This window comes from Schistocerca cancellata, chromosome 7 (assembly GCF_023864275.1).
Source record: "Schistocerca cancellata isolate TAMUIC-IGC-003103 chromosome 7, iqSchCanc2.1, whole genome shotgun sequence".
In the NCBI taxonomy this organism is placed as follows: domain Eukaryota; kingdom Metazoa; phylum Arthropoda; class Insecta; order Orthoptera; family Acrididae; genus Schistocerca; species Schistocerca cancellata.
In genome coordinates, this window is record NC_064632.1 from 613,283,945 (window position 1) to 613,300,873 (window position 16,929).

Below are 16,929 nucleotides of genomic sequence, written 5' to 3' on the forward strand. Positions count from 1 at the left end.
TCCCCTCCCAATCGGAGATCCTTTCGTTGCCATAGGATCGTTCCTCGATTTAGAAAGAGAAGGCATAGAACCTATAGTGTTTCATAGCGAAGCAATTTCTGTGTTAATTCGTCATTGTGAGGGATCGACGGATGCAATAAAGAAGGAATAGTGCATCCGACATGAGATACTCTCCTTACAATAGGAGATCCTGTCGTTGCCATAGGATCGTTCCTCGATTTAAAAGAGGTGGCATAGAACCTATAGTATTTCATAGCGAAGCAATTTCTGTGTTAATTCGTCATTGTGAGGGATCGACGGATGCAATAAAGAAGGAACAGTGCATCCGACATGAGATACTCCCCTCCCAATAGGATATCCTGTCGTTGCCATGGGATCGTTCCTCGATTTGGAAAGAGAAAACATAGAACCTATAGTATTTCACAGCGACGCAATTTCTGTGTTAATTCGTCATTGTGAGGGATCGACGGATGCAATAAAGAAGCAATAGTGCATCCGACATGAGATACTCGCCTCCCAAAAGGAGATCCTTTCGTTGCCATAGGATCGTTCCTCGATTTAAAAAGAGAAGTCATACTAACCTATAGTATTACATAGCGGCGCAATTTCTCTGTTAATTCGTCATTGTGAGGGATCGACGGATTCAATAAAGAATGAATAGTGCATCCGACATGAGATACTCGCCTCCCAATAGGAGATCCTGTCGTTGCCATAGGATCGTTCCTCGATTTAGAAAGAGAAGGCATACAACCTATAGTATTTCATAGCGACGCAATTTCTGTGTTAATTCGTCATTGTGAGGGATCGACGGATGCAACAATGAAGGAATAGTGCATCCGACATGAGATACTCGCCGCCCAATTGGAGATCCTTCGTTGCCATAGGATCGTTCCTCGATTTAGAAAGAGAAGGCATAGAACCTATAGTATTTCATAGCGAAAAATTTCTGTGTTAATTCGTCATTGTGAGGGATTGACGGATGCACTAAAGAAAGAATAGTGAATCCGACATGAGATACTCGCCTCGGAATAGGAGATCCTTTCGTTGCCATAGGATCGTTCCTCGATTTAGAAAGAGAAGGCATAGAACCTATAGTATTTCATAGTGACGCAATTTCTGTGTTAATTCGTCATTGTGAGGGATCGACGGATGCAATAAAGAAGCAATAGTGCATCCGACATGAGATACTCGCCTCCCAAAAGGAGATCCTTTCGTTGCCATAGGATCGTTCCTCGATTTAAAAAGAGAAGTCATACTAACCTATAGTATTACATAGCGGCGCAATTTCTCTGTTAATTCGTCATTGTGAGGGATCGACGGATTCAATAAAGAATGAATAGTGCATCCGACATGAGATACTCGCCTCCCAATAGGAGATCCTTTCGTTGCCATAGGATCGTTCCACGATTTAGAAAGGGAAGGCATGGGACCTATAGTATTTCATTGCGACGCAATTTCTGTGTTAATTCGTCATTGTGAGGGATCGACGGATGCAATAAAGAAGCAATAGTGCATCCGACATGAGATACTCGCCTCCCAAAAGGAGATCCTTTCGTTGCCATAGGATCGTTCCTCGATTTAAAAAGAGAAGTCATACAACCTATAGTATTTCATAGCGGCGCTATTTCTGTGTTAATTCTTCATTGTGAGGGATCGACGGATGCAATAAAGAAGGAACAGTGCATCCGACATGAGATACTCGCCTCCCAATAGGATATCCTGTCGTTGCCATGGGATCGTTCCTCGATTTGGAAAGAGAAAACATAGAACCTATAGTACTTCATAGCGACGCAATTTCTGTGTTAATTCGTCATTATGAGGGATCGACGGATGCAATAAAGAAGGAATAGTGCATCCGACATGAGATACTCGCCTCCCAATAGGAGATCCTCTCGTTGCCATAGGATCGTTCCTAGATTTAGGAAGAGAAGGCATATTTCATAGCGACGCAATTTCTATGTTAATTCGTCATTGTGAGGGATCGACGGATGCAATAAAGAAGGAATAGTGCATCCGACATGAGATACTCGCCTCCCAATTGGAAATCCTGTCGTTGCCAAAGGGCCATTCCTCGATTTAGAAAGAGAAGGCATAGAACCTATAGTATTTCATAGTGAAGCAATTTCTGTGTTTATTCGTCATTGTGAGGGATCGACGGATGCAATAAAGAAGGAATAGTGCATCCGACATGAGATACTCGCCTCCCAATTGGAAATCCTGTCGTTGCCAAAGGGCCATTCCTCGATTTAGAAAGAGAAGGCATAGAACCTATAGTATTTCATAGTGAAACAATTTCTGTGTTAATTCGTCATTGTGAGGGATCGACGGATGCAATAAAGAAGGAATAGTGCATCCGACATGAGATATACGCCTCCCAATAGGAGATCCTTTCGTTGCCATAGGATCGTTCCTCGATTTAGAAAGAGAAGTCATAGAACCTATAGTATTTCATAGCGAAGCAAGTTCTGTGTTAATTCGTCATTATGAGGGATCGACGGATGCAATAAAGAAGGAATAGTGCATCCGACATGAGATACTCGCCTCCCAATAGGAGATCCTCTCGTTGCCATAGGATCGTTCCTAGATTTAGGAAGAGAAGGCATAGAACCTATAGTATTTCATAGCGAAGCAATTTTTGGGTTAATTAGTCACTGTGAGGGATTGACGGATGCAATAAAGAAGGAATAGTGCATCTGACATGAGATACTCGCCTTACAATAGGAGATCCTGTCGTTGCCATAGGATCGTTCCTCGATTTAAAAGAGAAGGCATAGAACCTATTGTATTTCATAGCGAAGCAATTTCAATGATTAATTCGTCATTGTGAGGGATCGACGGATGCAATAAAGAAGGAATAGTGCATCCGACATGAGATACTCGCCTCCCAATAGGATATCCTGTCGTTGCCATGGGATCGTTCCTCGATTTGGAAAGAGAAAACATAGAAACTATAGTATTTCATAGCGACGCAATTTCTGAGTAAATTCGTCATTGTGAGGGATCGACGGATGCAATAAAGAAGGAATAGTGCGTCAGACGTGAGATACTCGCCTCCCAATAGGAGATCCTGTCGTTGCCATAGGATCGTTCCTCGATTTAGGAAGAGAAGGCATAGAACCTATAGTATTTCATAGCGACGCTATTTCTGTGTTAATTCGTCATTGTGAGGGATCGACGGATGCAATAAAGAATGAATAGTGCATCCGACATGAGATACAACCTTGCCAATAGGAGATCCTGTCGTTGCTATAGGATCGTTCCTCGATTTAGAAAGAGAAGTCATAGGACCCATAGTATTTCATAGCAACGCAATTTCTGTGTTAATTCGTCATTGTAAGGGATCGACGGATGCAATAAAGGAGGAATAGTGCATCCGACATGAGATACTCGCCTCCCAATAGGAGATCCTGTCGTTGCCATAGGATCGTTCCTCGATTTAGAAAGGGAAGGCATGGGACCTATAGTATTTCATAGCGACGCAATTTCTGTGTTAATTCGTCATTGTGAGGGATCGACGGATGCAATAAAGAAGGAATAGTGCATCCGACATGAGATACTCGCTTTACAATAGGAGATCGTGACGTTGCCATAGGATCGTTCTCGATTTAGGAAGAGAAGGCATAGAACCTATAGTATTTCACAGCGAAGCAATTTCTGTGTTAATTCGTCACTTTGAGGGATCGACGGATGCAATCAAGAAGGAATGGTGCATCCGACAAGAGATATTCCCCCCCGAATAGGAGATCCTTTCGTTGCCATAGGATCGTTCCTCGATTTAGAAAGAGACGCATAGAACATATAGTATTTCATAGCGAAGCAATTTCTGTGTTAATTCGTCATTGAGAGGGATCGACGGATGCAATAATGAAGGAATAGTGCATCCGACATGAGATACTCGCCTCCCAGTAGGGGATCCTGTCGTTGTCATAGGATCGTTCCTCGATTTAGAAAGAGAAGGCATATTTCATAGCGACGCAATTTCTATGTTAATTAGTCATTGTGAGGGATCGACGGATGCAATAAAGAAGGAATAGTGCATCCGACATGAGATACTCGCCTCCCAATTGGAAATCCTGTCGTTGGCAAAGGGCCATTCCTCGATTTAGAAAGAGAAGGCATAGAACCTATAGTATTTCATAGTGAAGCAATTTCTGTGTTAATTCGTCATTGTGAGGGATCGACGGATGCAATAAAGAAGGAATAGTGCATTCGACATGAGATATACGCCTCCCAATTGGAGATCCTTTCGTTGCAATAGGATCGTTCCTCGATTTAGAAAGAGAAGTCATAGAACCTATAGTATTTCATAGCGAAGCAAGTTCTGTGTTAATTCGTCATTATGAGGGATCGACGGATGCAATAAAGAAGGAATAGTGCATCCGACATGAGATACTCGCCTCCCAATATGAGATCCTCTCGTTGCCATAGGATCGTTCCTAGATTTAGGAAGAGAAGGCATAGAACCTATAGTATATCATAGCGAAGCAATTTTTGTGTTAATTAGTCACTGTTAGGGATCGACGGATGCAAAAAAGAAGGAATAGTGCATCTGACATGAGATACTCGCCTTACAATAGGAGATCCTGTCGTTGCCATAGGATCGTTCCTCGATATAAAAGAGAAGGCATAGAACCTATAGTATTTCATAGCGAAGCAATTTCTTTGTTAATTCGTCATTTTGAGGGATCGACGGATGCAATAAAGAAGGAACAGTGCATCCGACATGAGATACTCGCCTCCCAATAGGATATCCTGTCGTTGCCATGGGATCGTTCCTCGATTTGGAAAGAGAAAACATAGAACCTATAGTATTTCATAGCGACGCAAATTCTGTGTTAATTCGTCATTGTGAGGGATCGACGGATGCAATAAATAATGAATAGTGCATCCGACATGAGATACTCGCCTCCCAATAGGAGATCCTGTCGTTGCCATAGAATCGTTCCTCGATTTAGAAAGAGAAGGCATACAACCTATAGTATTTCATAGCGACGCAATTTCTGTGTTAATTCGTCATTGTGAGGGATCGACGGATGCAACAATGAAGGAATAGTGCATCCGACATGAGATACTCGCCGCCCAATTGGAGATCCTTCGTTGCCATAGGATCGTTTTTCGATTTAGAAAGAGAAGGCATAGAACCTATAGTATTTCATAGCGACGCAATTTCTGTGTTAATTCGTCATTGTGAGGGATCGACGGATGCATTAAAGAAGGAATAGTGAATCCGACATGAGATACTCGCCTCGGAATAGGAGATCCTTTCGTTGCCATAGGATCGTTCCTCGATTTAGAAAGAGAAGGCATAGAACCTATAGTATTTCATAGCGACGCAATTTCTGTGTTAATCCGTCATTGTGAGGGATCGACGGATGCTATAAAGAAGCAATAGTGCATCCGACATGAGATACTCGCCTCCCAAAAGGAGATCCATTCGTTGCCATAGGATCGTTCCTAGATTTAGGAAGAGAAGGCATATTTCATAGCGACGCAATTTCTATGTTAATTAGTCATTGTGAGGGATCGACGGATGCAATAAAGAAGGAATAGTGCATCCGACATGAGATACTCGCCTCCCAATTGGAAATCCTGTCGTTGCCAAAGGGCCATTCCTCGATTTAGAAAGAGAAGGCATAGAACCTATAGTATTTCATAGTGAAGCAATTTCTGTGTTAATTCGTCATTGTGAGGGATCGACGGATGCAATAAAGAAGGAATAGTGCATCCGACATGAGATACGCGCCTCCCAATTGGAAATCCTGTCGTTGCCAAAGGGCCATTCCTCGATTTAGAAAGAGAAGGCATAGAACCTATAGTATTTCATAGTGAAGCAATTTCTGTGTTAATTCGTCATTGTGAGGGATCGACGGATGCAATAAAGAAGGATTAGTGCATCCGACATGAGATATACGCCTCCCAATAGGAGATCCTTTCGTTGCCATAGGATCGTTCCTGGATTTAGAAAGAGAAGTCATAGAACCTATAGTATTTCATAGCGAAGCAAGTTCTGTGTTAATTCGTCATTATGAGGGATCGACGGATGCAATAAAGAAGGAATAGTGCATCCGACATGAGATACTCGCCTCCCAATAGGAGATCCTCTCGTTGCCATAGGATCGTTCCTAGATTTAGGAAGAGAAGGCATAGAACCTATACTATTTCATAGCGATGCAATTTTTGTGTTAATTAGTCACTGTGAGGGATTGACGGATGCAATAAAGAAGGAATAGTGCATCTGACATGAGATACTCGCCTTACAATAGGAGATCCTGTCGTTGCCATAGGATCGTTCCTCGATTTAAAAGAGAAGGCATAGAACCTATAGTATTTCATAGCGAAGCAATTTCAATGATTAATTCGTCATTGTGAGGGATCGATGGATGCAATAAAGAAGGAATAGTGCATCCGACATGAGATACTCGCCTCCCAATAGGATATCCTGTCGTTGCCATGGGATCGTTCCTCGATTTGGAAAGAGAAAACATAGAACCTATAGTATTTCATAGCGACGCAATTTCTGTGTTAATTCGTCATTGTGAGGGATCGACGGATGCAATAAAGAAGGAATAGTGCGTCAGACGTGATATACTCGCCTCCCAATAGGAGATCCTGTCGTTGCCATAGGATCGTTCCTCGATTTAGGAAGAGAAGGCATAAAACCTATAGTATTTCATAGCGACGCTATTTCTGTGTTAATTCGTCATTGTGAGGGATCGACGGATGCAATAAAGAATGAATAGTGCATCCGACATGAGATACAACCTTGCCAATAGGAGATCCTGTCGTTGCTATAGGATCGTTCCTCGATTTAGAAAGAGAAGTCATAGGACCCATAGTATTTCATAGCAACGCAATTTCTGTGTTAATTCGTCATTGTGAGGGATCGACGGATGCAATAAAGGAGGAATAGTGCATCCGACATGAGATACTCGCCTCCCAATAGGAGATCCTTTCGTTGCTATAGGATCGTTCCTCGATTTAGAAAGGGAAGGCATGGGACCTATAGTATTTCATAGCGACGCAATTTCTGTGTTAATTCGTCATTGTGAGGGATCGACGGATGCAATAAAGAAGGAATAGTGCATCCGACATGAGATACTCGCCTTACAATAGGAGATCGTGTCGTTGCCATAGGATCGTTCTCGATTTAGGAAGAGAAGGCATAGAACCTATAGTATTTCACAGCGAAGCAATTTCTGTGTTAATTCGTCACTTTGAGGGATCGACGGATGCAATCAAGAAGGAATGGTGCATCCGACAAGAGATATTCCCCCCCCGAATAGGAGATCCTTTCGTTGCCATAGGATCGTTCCTCGATTTAGAAAGAGACGCATAGAACATATAGTATTTCATAGCGAAGCAATTTCTGTGTTAATTCGTCATTGAGAGGGATCGACGGATGCAATAATGAAGGAATAGTGCATCCGACATGAGATACTCGCCTCCCAATAGGGGATCCTCTCGTTGTCATAGGATCGTTCCTCGATTTAGAAAGAGAAGGCATATTTCATAGCGACGCAATTTCTTTGTTAATTCGTCATTGTGAGGGATCGACGGATGCAATAAAGAAGGAATAGTGCATCCGACATGAGATACTCGCCTCCCAATAGGAGATCCTGTCGTTGCCAAAGGGTCATTCCTCGATTTAGAAAGAGAAGGCATAGAACCTATAGTATTTCATAGTGAAGCAATTTCTGTGTTAATTCGTCATTGTGAGGGATCGACGGATGCAATAAAGAAGGAATAGTGCATCCGACATGAGATATACGCCTCCCAATTGGAGATCCTTTCGTTGCAATAGGATCGTTCCTCGATTTAGAAAGAGAAGTCATAGAACCTATAGTATTTCATAGCGAAGCAAGTTCTGTGTTAATTCGTCATTATGAGGGATCTACGGATGCAATAAAGAAGGAATAGTGCATCCGACATGAGATACTCGCCTCCCAATATGAGATCCTCTCGTTGCCATAGGATCGTTCCTAGATTTAGGAAGAGAAGGCATAGAACCTATAGTATTTCATAGCGAAGCAATTTTTGTGTTAATTAGTCACTGTGAGGGATCGGCGGATGCAAAAAAGAAGGAATAGTGCATCTGACATGAGATACTCGCCTTACAATAGGAGATCCTGTCGTTGCCATAGGATCGTTCCTCGATTTAAAAGAGAAGGCATAGAACCTATAGTATTTCATAGCGAAGCAATTTCAATGGTTAATTCGTCATTGTGAGGGATCGACGGATGCAATAAAGAAGGAATAGTGCATGCGACATGAGATACTCGCCTCCCAATAGGATATCCTGTCGTTGCCATGGGATCGTTCCTCGATTTTGAAAGAGAAAACATAGAACCTATAGTATTTCATAGCGACGCAATTTCTGTGTTAATTCGTCATTGTGAGGGATCGACGGATGCAATAAAGAAGGAATAGTGCGTCCGACGTGAGATACTCGCCTCCCAATAGGAGATCCTGTCGTTGCCATAGGATCGTTCTCGATTTAGAAAGAGAAGGCGTAGAATCTATAGTATTTCACAGCGAAGCAATTTCTGTGTTAATTCGTCACTTTGAGGGATCGACGTATGCAATCAAGAAGGAATATTGCATCCGACAAGAGATATTCGCCTCCCAATAGGAGATCCTTTCGTTGCCATAGGATCGTTCCTCGATTTAGCAAGAGAAGGCATAGAACCTATAGTATTTCATAGGGACGCAATTTCTGTGTTGATTCGTCATTGTGAGGGATCGACGGATGCAATAAAGAAGGAATTGTGCATCCGACATGAGATACTCGCCTCCCAATAGGAGATCCTTTCGTTACCAAAGGATCGTTCCTCGATTTAGAAAGAGAAGGCATAGAACCTATAGTATTTCATAGCGAAGCAATTTCTGTGTTAATTCGTCATTGTGAGGGATCGACGGATGCAATAAAGAAGGAATAGTGCATCCGACATGAGATATTCGCCTCCCAATAGGAGGTCCTTTCGATCCCATAGGATCTTTCCTCGATTTAGAAAGGGAAGGCTTAGAACCTATAGTATTTTATAGCGAAGCAATTTCTGTATTAATTCGTCATTGTGAGGGATCGACGGATGCAATATAGAAGGAATAGTGCATCCGACATGAGATACTCGCCTCCCAATGGGAGATCCTGTCGATGCAATAGGATCGTTCCTAGATTTAGGAAGATAAGCATAGAACCTATAGTATTTCATAGCGACGCAATTTCTGTGTTAATTCGTCATTGTGAGGGATCGACGGATGCAATGAAGAAGGAATAGTGCATCCGACATGAGATATTCACCTCCCAATAGGAGATCATTTCGTTGCCATAGGATCGTTCCTCGATTTAGAAAGAGAAGGCATAGAACCTATGGTATTTCATAGCGAAGCAATTTCTGTGTTAATTCGCCATTGTGAGGGATCGACGGATGCAATAAAGAAGGAATAGTGCATCCGACACGAGATACTCGCCTTACAATAGGAGATCCTGTCGTTGCCATAGGATCGTTCCTCGATTTAGCAAGAGAAGGCATAGAACCTATAGTATTTCATAGCGAAGCAATTTCTGTGTTAATTCGTAATTGTGAGGGATCGACGGATGCAATAAAGAAGGAATAGTGTATCCGACATGAGATACTCGCCTCCCAATAGGAGATCCTGTCGTTGCCATAGGATCGTTCCTCGATTTGGAAAGAGAAAACATAGAACCTATAGTATTTCATAGCGACGCAATTTCTGTGTTAATACTTCATTGTGAGGGATAGACGGATGCAATAAAGAAGGAATAGTGCATCCGACATGAGATACTCGCCTCCCAATAGGAGATCCTGTCGTTGCCATAGGATCGTTCCCAGATTAGGAAGAGAAGCAAAGAACCCATAGTATTTCATAGCGACGCAATTTCTGTGTTAATTCGTCATTGTGAGGGATCGACGGATGCAATAAAGGGGGAATAGTGCATCCGACATGAGATACTCGCCTCCCAATAGGAGATCCTGTCGTATCCATAGGATCGTTCCCAGATTTAGGAAGAGAAGCATAGAACCTATAGTATTTCATAGCGACGCAATTTCTGTGTTAATTCATCATTGTGAGGGATCGACGGATGCAATAAAGAAGGAATAGTGCATCCGACATGAGATATTTCCCTCCCAATAGGAGATCCTGTCGTTGCCATAGGATCGTTCTTCGATTTAGAAAGAGAAGTGATAGAACCTATAGTATTTCATAGTGACGCAATTTCTGTGTTAATTCGTCATTGTGAGGGATCGACGGATGCAATATAGAAGGAATAGTGCATCCGACATGAGATACTCGCCTCCCAATGGGAGATCCTGTCGATGCAATAGGATCGTTCCTAGATTTAGGAAGATAAGCATAGAACCTATAGTATTTCATAGCGACGCAATTTCTGTGTTAATTCGTCATTGTGAGCGATCGACGGATGCAATAAAGAAGGAATAGTGCATCCGACATGAGATATTCGCCTCCCAATAGGATATCCTTTCGTTGCCATAGGACCGTTCCTAGATTTAGGAAGAGAAGCATAGAACCTATAGTATTTCATAGCGAAGCAAGTTCTGTGTTAATTCGTCATTATGAGGGATCGACGGATGCAATAAAGAAGGAATAGTGCTTCCGACATGAGATACTCCCCTCCCAATAGGAGATCCTGCCGTTGCCATAGGATCGTTCCTAGATTTAGGAAGAGAAGTCATAGAACCTATAGTATTTCATAGCGACGCAATTTCTGTGTCAATTCGTCATTGTGAGGGGTCGACGGATGCAATAAAGAAGGAATAGTGCATCCGACATGAGATACTCGCCTTACAATAGGCGATCCTGTCGTTGCCATAGGAGCGTTCCTCGATTAAAAAGAGAAGGCATAGAACCTATAGTATTTCATAGCGAAGGAATATCTTTGTTAATTCGTCATTGTGAGGGATCGAAGGATGCAATAATCAAGGAATAGTGCATCCGACATGAGATACTCGCCTCCCAATAGGAGATCCTGTCGTTCCCATAGGATCGTTCCTTGATTTGGAAAGAGAAAACATAGAACCTATAGTATTTCATAGCGACGCAATTTCTGTGTTAATTCGTCATTGTGAGGGATCGACGGATGCAATAAAGAAGGAATAGTGCATCCGACATGAGATACTCGCCTCCCAATAGGAGATCCTGTCGTTGCCATAGGATCGTTCCTCGATTTAGGAAGAGAAGGCATAGAACCTATAGTATTGCATAGCGAAGCAATTTCTGTGTTAATTCGTCATTGTGAGGGATCGACGGAAGCAATAAAGAAGGAATAGTGCATCCGACATGAGATACTCGCCTCCCAATAGGAGATTCTGTCGATGCCATAGGATCGTTTTCGATTTAGAAAGAGAAGGCGTAGAATCTATAGTATATCATAGCGAAGCAACTTCTGTGTTAATTCGTCACTTTGAGGGATCGACGTATGCAATCAAGAAGGAATAGTGCATCCGACAAGAGATATTCGCCTCCCAATAGGAGATCCTTTCGTTGCCATAGGATCGTTCCTAAATTTAGAAAGAGAATGCTTATAACCTATAGTATTTCATAGCGAAGCAGTTTCTGTGTTAATTCGTCATTGTGAGGGATCGACGGATGCAATAAAGAAGGAATAGTGCATCCGACATGAGATACTCGCCTCCCAATAAGAGATCCTGTCGTTGCCATAGGACCGTTCCTAGATTTAGGAAGAGAAGCATAGAACCCATAGTATTTCATAGCGACGCAATTTCTGTGTTAATTCGAAATTGTGAGGGATCGACGGATGGAATAAAGAAGGAATAGTGCATCCGACATGAGATATTACCTCCCAATAGGAGATCGTGTCGTTGCCATAGGATCGTTTCTCGATTTTGAAAGAGAAGGCATAGGACCTATAGTATTTCAAAGCGACGCAATTTCTGTGTTAATTCGTCATTTTGAGGGACCGACGGATGCAATAAAGAAGGAATAGTGCATCCGACATGAGATACTCGCCTCCCAATAGGAGATTCTGTCGTTGCCATAGGATCGTTCTCGATTTAGAAAGAGAAGGCGTAGAATCAATAGTATTTCACAGCGAAGCAATTTCTGTGTTAATTCGTCACTTTGAGGGATGGACGACTGCAATCAAGAAGGAATAGTGCATCCGACATGAGATACTCGCCTTACAATAGGAGATCCTGTCGTTGCCATATGATCGTTCCTCGCTTTAGAAAGAGAAGGCATAGAACCTATACTATTTCATAGCGAAGTAATTTCTGTGTTATTTCTTCATTGTGAGGGATCGACGGATGCAATAAAGAAGGAATAGTGCATCCGACATAAGATATTCGCCTCCCAATAGTAGATCCTGTCGTTGCCATAGGATCGTTCCTCGATTAGAAAGAGAATGCATAGGACCCATAGTATTTCATAGCGATGCAATTTCTGTGTTAATTCGTCATTGTGAGGAATCGACGGATGCAATAAAGAAAGAATAGTGCATCCGACATGAGATACTCGCCTCCCAATAGGAGATCCTTTCGTTGCCATAGGATCGTTTCTCGATTTAGAAAGAGAAGGCATAGGACCTATAGTATTTCAAAGCGACGCAATTTGTGTGTTAATTCGTCATTGTGAGGGACCGACGGATGCAATAAAGAAGGAATAGTGCATCCGACATGAGATACTCGCCTCCCAATATGAGATCCTATCGTTTCCATAGGATCGTTCCTCGATTTAGAAAGAGAAGGCATATAACCCATAGTATTTCATAGCGACGCAATTTCTGTGTTAATTCGTCATTGTGAGGGATCGACGGATGCAATAAAGAAGGAATAGTGCATCCGACAAGAGATACTCGCCTCCCAATAGGAGATCCTGTCGTTGCCATAGGATCGTTCCTCGATGTAGAAAGAGAAGGCATAGGACCTATAGTATATCTTAGCGACGCAATTTCTGTGTTAATTTGTCATTGTGAGGGATCGACAGGTGCAATAAAGAAGGAATAGTGCATCCGACATGAGATACTCGCCTCCCAATAGGAGATCCTTTCGTTGCCATAGGATCGTTTCTCGATTTAGAAAGAGAAGGCATAGGACCTATAGTATTTCAAAGCGACGCAATTTGTGTGTTAATTCGTCATTGTGAGGGACCGACGGATGCAATAAAGAAGGAATAGTGCATCCGACATGAGATACTCGCCTCCCAATAGGAGATTCTGTCGTTGCCATAGGATCGTTTTCGATTTAGAAAGAGAAGGCGTAGAATCTATAGTATTTCATAGCGAAGCTACTTCTGTGTTAACTCGTCACTTTGAGGGATCGACGTATGCAATCAAGAAGGAATAGTGCATCCGACAAGAGATATTCGCCTCCCAATAGGAGATCCTTTCGTTGCCATAGGATCGTTCCTCTATTTAGAAAGAGAATGCTTATAACATATAGTATTTCATAGCGAAGCAGTTTCTGTGTTAATTCGTCATTGTGAGGGATCGACGGATGCAATAAAGAAGGAATAGTGCATCCGACATGAGATACTCGCCTCCCAATAGGAGATCCTGTCGTTGCCATAGGATCGTTCCTAGATTTAGGAAGAGAAGCATAGAACCCATAGTATTTCATAGCGACGCAATTTCTGTGTTAATTCGAAATTGTGAGGGATCGACGGATGGAATAAAGAAGGAATAGTGCATCCGACATGAGATATTCACCTCCCAATAGGAGATCGTGTCGTTGCCATAGGATCGTTTCTCGATTTTGAAAGAGAAGGCATAGGACCTATAGTATTTCAAAGCGACGCAATTTCTGTGTTAATTCGTCATTTTGAGGGACCGACGGATGCAATAAAGAAGGAATAGTGCATCCGACATGAGATACTCGCCTCCCAATAGGAGATTCTGTCGTTGCCATAGGATCGTTCTCGATTTAGAAAGAGAAGGCGTAGAATCAATAGTATTTCACAGCGAAGGAATTTCTGTGTTAATTCGTCACTTTGAGGGATCGACGAATGCAATCAAGAAGGAATAGTGCATCCGACATGAGATACTCGCCTTACAATAGGAGATCCTGTCGTTGCCATAGGATCGTTCCTCGCTTTAGAAAGAGAAGGCATAGAACCTATACTATTTCATAGCGAAGTAATTTCTGTGTTAATTCGTCATTGTGAGGGATCGACGGATCCAATTAAGAAGGAATAGTGCATCCGACATGAGATACTCGCATCCCAATAGGAGATCCTGTCGTTGCCATAGGATTGTTCCTCGATTTAGAAAGAGAAGGCATAGGACCTATAGTATTTCATAGTGACGCAATTTCTGTGTTAATTTGTCATTGAGAGGGATCGACGGATGCAATAAAGAAGGAATAGTGCATCTGACATGAGATATTCACCTCCAAATAGGAGATCGTGTCGTTTCCATAGGATCGTTCCTAGGTTTAGGAAGAGAAGCATAGAACTTATAGTATTACTTAGCGACGCAATTTCTGTGTTAATTCGCCATTGTGAGGGATCGACGGATGCAATAAAGAAGGAATAGTGCATCCGACATCAGATACGCGCCTTACAATAGGAGATCCTGTCTTTGCCATAGGATCGTATTCGATTTAGAAAGAGAAGGCGTAGAATCTATAGTATTTCATAGCGAAGCAATTTCTGTGTTAATTCGTCACTTTGAAGGGTCGACGGACGCAATCAAGAAGGAATAGTGCATCCGACAAGAGATATTTGCCTTCCAATAGGAGATCCTTTCGTTGTTATAGGATCGTTCCTCGATTTAGAAAGAGAAGGCTTTTAACCTATAGTATTTCATTGCGAAGCAGTTTCTGTGTTAATTCGTCATTGTGAGGGATCGACGGATGCAATAAAGCAGGAATTGTGCATCCGACATGAGATACTCGCCTCCCAATAGGAGATCCTGTCGTTGCCATAGAAACGCTCTTCGATTTAGAAAGAGAAGTCATAGAAACTATAGTATTACATAGCGACGCAATTTCTGAGTTAATTCGTCATTGTGTGGGATCGACGGATGCAATAAATAAGGAATTGTGCATCCGACATGAGATACTCGCATCCCAAGACGAGATCCTGTCGTTGCCATCGAAACGCTCCTCGATTTAGAAACAGAAGTCATAGAACCTATAGTATTTCATAGCGACGCAATTTCTGTGTTAATTCGTCATTGTGAGGGATCGACGGATGCAATAAAGAAGGAATAGTGCATCCGACATGAGATTCTCGCATCCCAATAGGAGATCCTGTCGTTGCCATAGGACCGTTCCTAGATTTAGGAAGAGAAGCATAGAACCCATAGTATATCATAGCGACGCAATTTCTGTGTTAATTCGAAATTGTGAGGGATCGACGGATGGAATAAAGAAGGAATAGTGCATCCGACATGAGATATTCACCTCCCAATAGGAGATCGTGTCGTTGCCATAGGATCGTTTCTCGATTTTGAAAGAGAAGGCATAGGACCTATAGTATTTCAAAGCGACGCAATTTCTGTGTTAATTCGTCATTTTGAGGGACCGACGGATGCAATAAAGAAGGAATAGTGCATCCGACATGAGATACTCGCCTCCCAATAGGAGATTATGTCGTTGCCATAGGATCGTTCTCGATTTAGAAAGAGAAGGCGTAGAATCAATAGTATTTCACAGCGAAGCAATTTCTGTGTTAATTCGTCACTTTGAGGGATGGACGACTGCATTCAAGAAGGAATAGTGCATCCGACATGAGATACTCGCCTTACAATAGGAGATCCTGTCGTTGCCATATGATCGTTCCTCGCTTTAGAAAGAGAAGGCATAGAACCTATACTATTTCATAGCGAAGTAATTTCTGTGTTAATTCGTCATTGTGAGGGATCGACGGATCCAATTAAGAAGGAATAGTGCATCCGACATGAGTTACTCGCCTACCAGTAGGAGATCCTGTCGTTGCCATAGGATCGTTCCTCGATTTAGGAAGAGAAGCATAGAACCTATAGTATTTCATAGCGACGCAATTTCTGTGTTATTTCTTCATTGTGAGGGATCGACGGATGCAATAAAGAAGGAATAGTGCATCCGACATAAGATATTCGCCTCCCAATAGTAGATCCTGTCGTTGCCATAGGATCGTTCCTCGATTAGAAAGAGAATGCATAGGACCCATAGTATTTCATAGCGATGCAATTTCTGTGTTAATTCGTCATTGTGAGGAATCGACGGATGCAATAAAGAAAGAATAGTGCATCCGACATGAGATACTCGCCTCCCAATAGGAGATCCTTTCGTTGCCATAGGATCGTTTCTCGATTTAGAAAGAGAAGGCATAGGACCTATAGTATTTCAAAGCGACGCAATTTGTGTGTTAATTCGTCATTGTGAGGGACCGACGGATGCAATAAAGAAGGAATAGTGCATCCGACATGAGATACTCGCCTCCCAATAGGAGATCCTATCGTTTCCATAGGATCGTTCCTCGATTTAGAAAGAGAAGGCATATAACCCATAGTATTTCATAGCGACGCAATTTCTGTGTTAATTCGTCATTGTGAGGGATCGACGGATGCAATAAAGAAGGAATAGTGCATCCGACAAGAGATACTCGCCTCCCAATAGGAGATCCTGTCGTTGCCATAGGATCGTTCCTCGATGTAGAAAGAGAAGGCATAGGACCTATAGTATTTCTTAGCGACGCAATTTCTGTGTTAATTTGTCATTGTGAGGGATCGACAGGTGCAATAAAGAAGGAATAGTGCATCCGACATGAGATACTCGCCTCCCAATAGGAGATCCTTTCGTTGCCATAGGATCGTTTCTCGATTTAGAAAGAGAAGGCATAGGACCTATAGTATTTCAAAGCGACGCAATTTGTGTGTTAATTCGTCATTGTGAGGGACCGACGGATGCAATAAAGAAGGAATAGTGCATCCGACATGAGATACTCGCC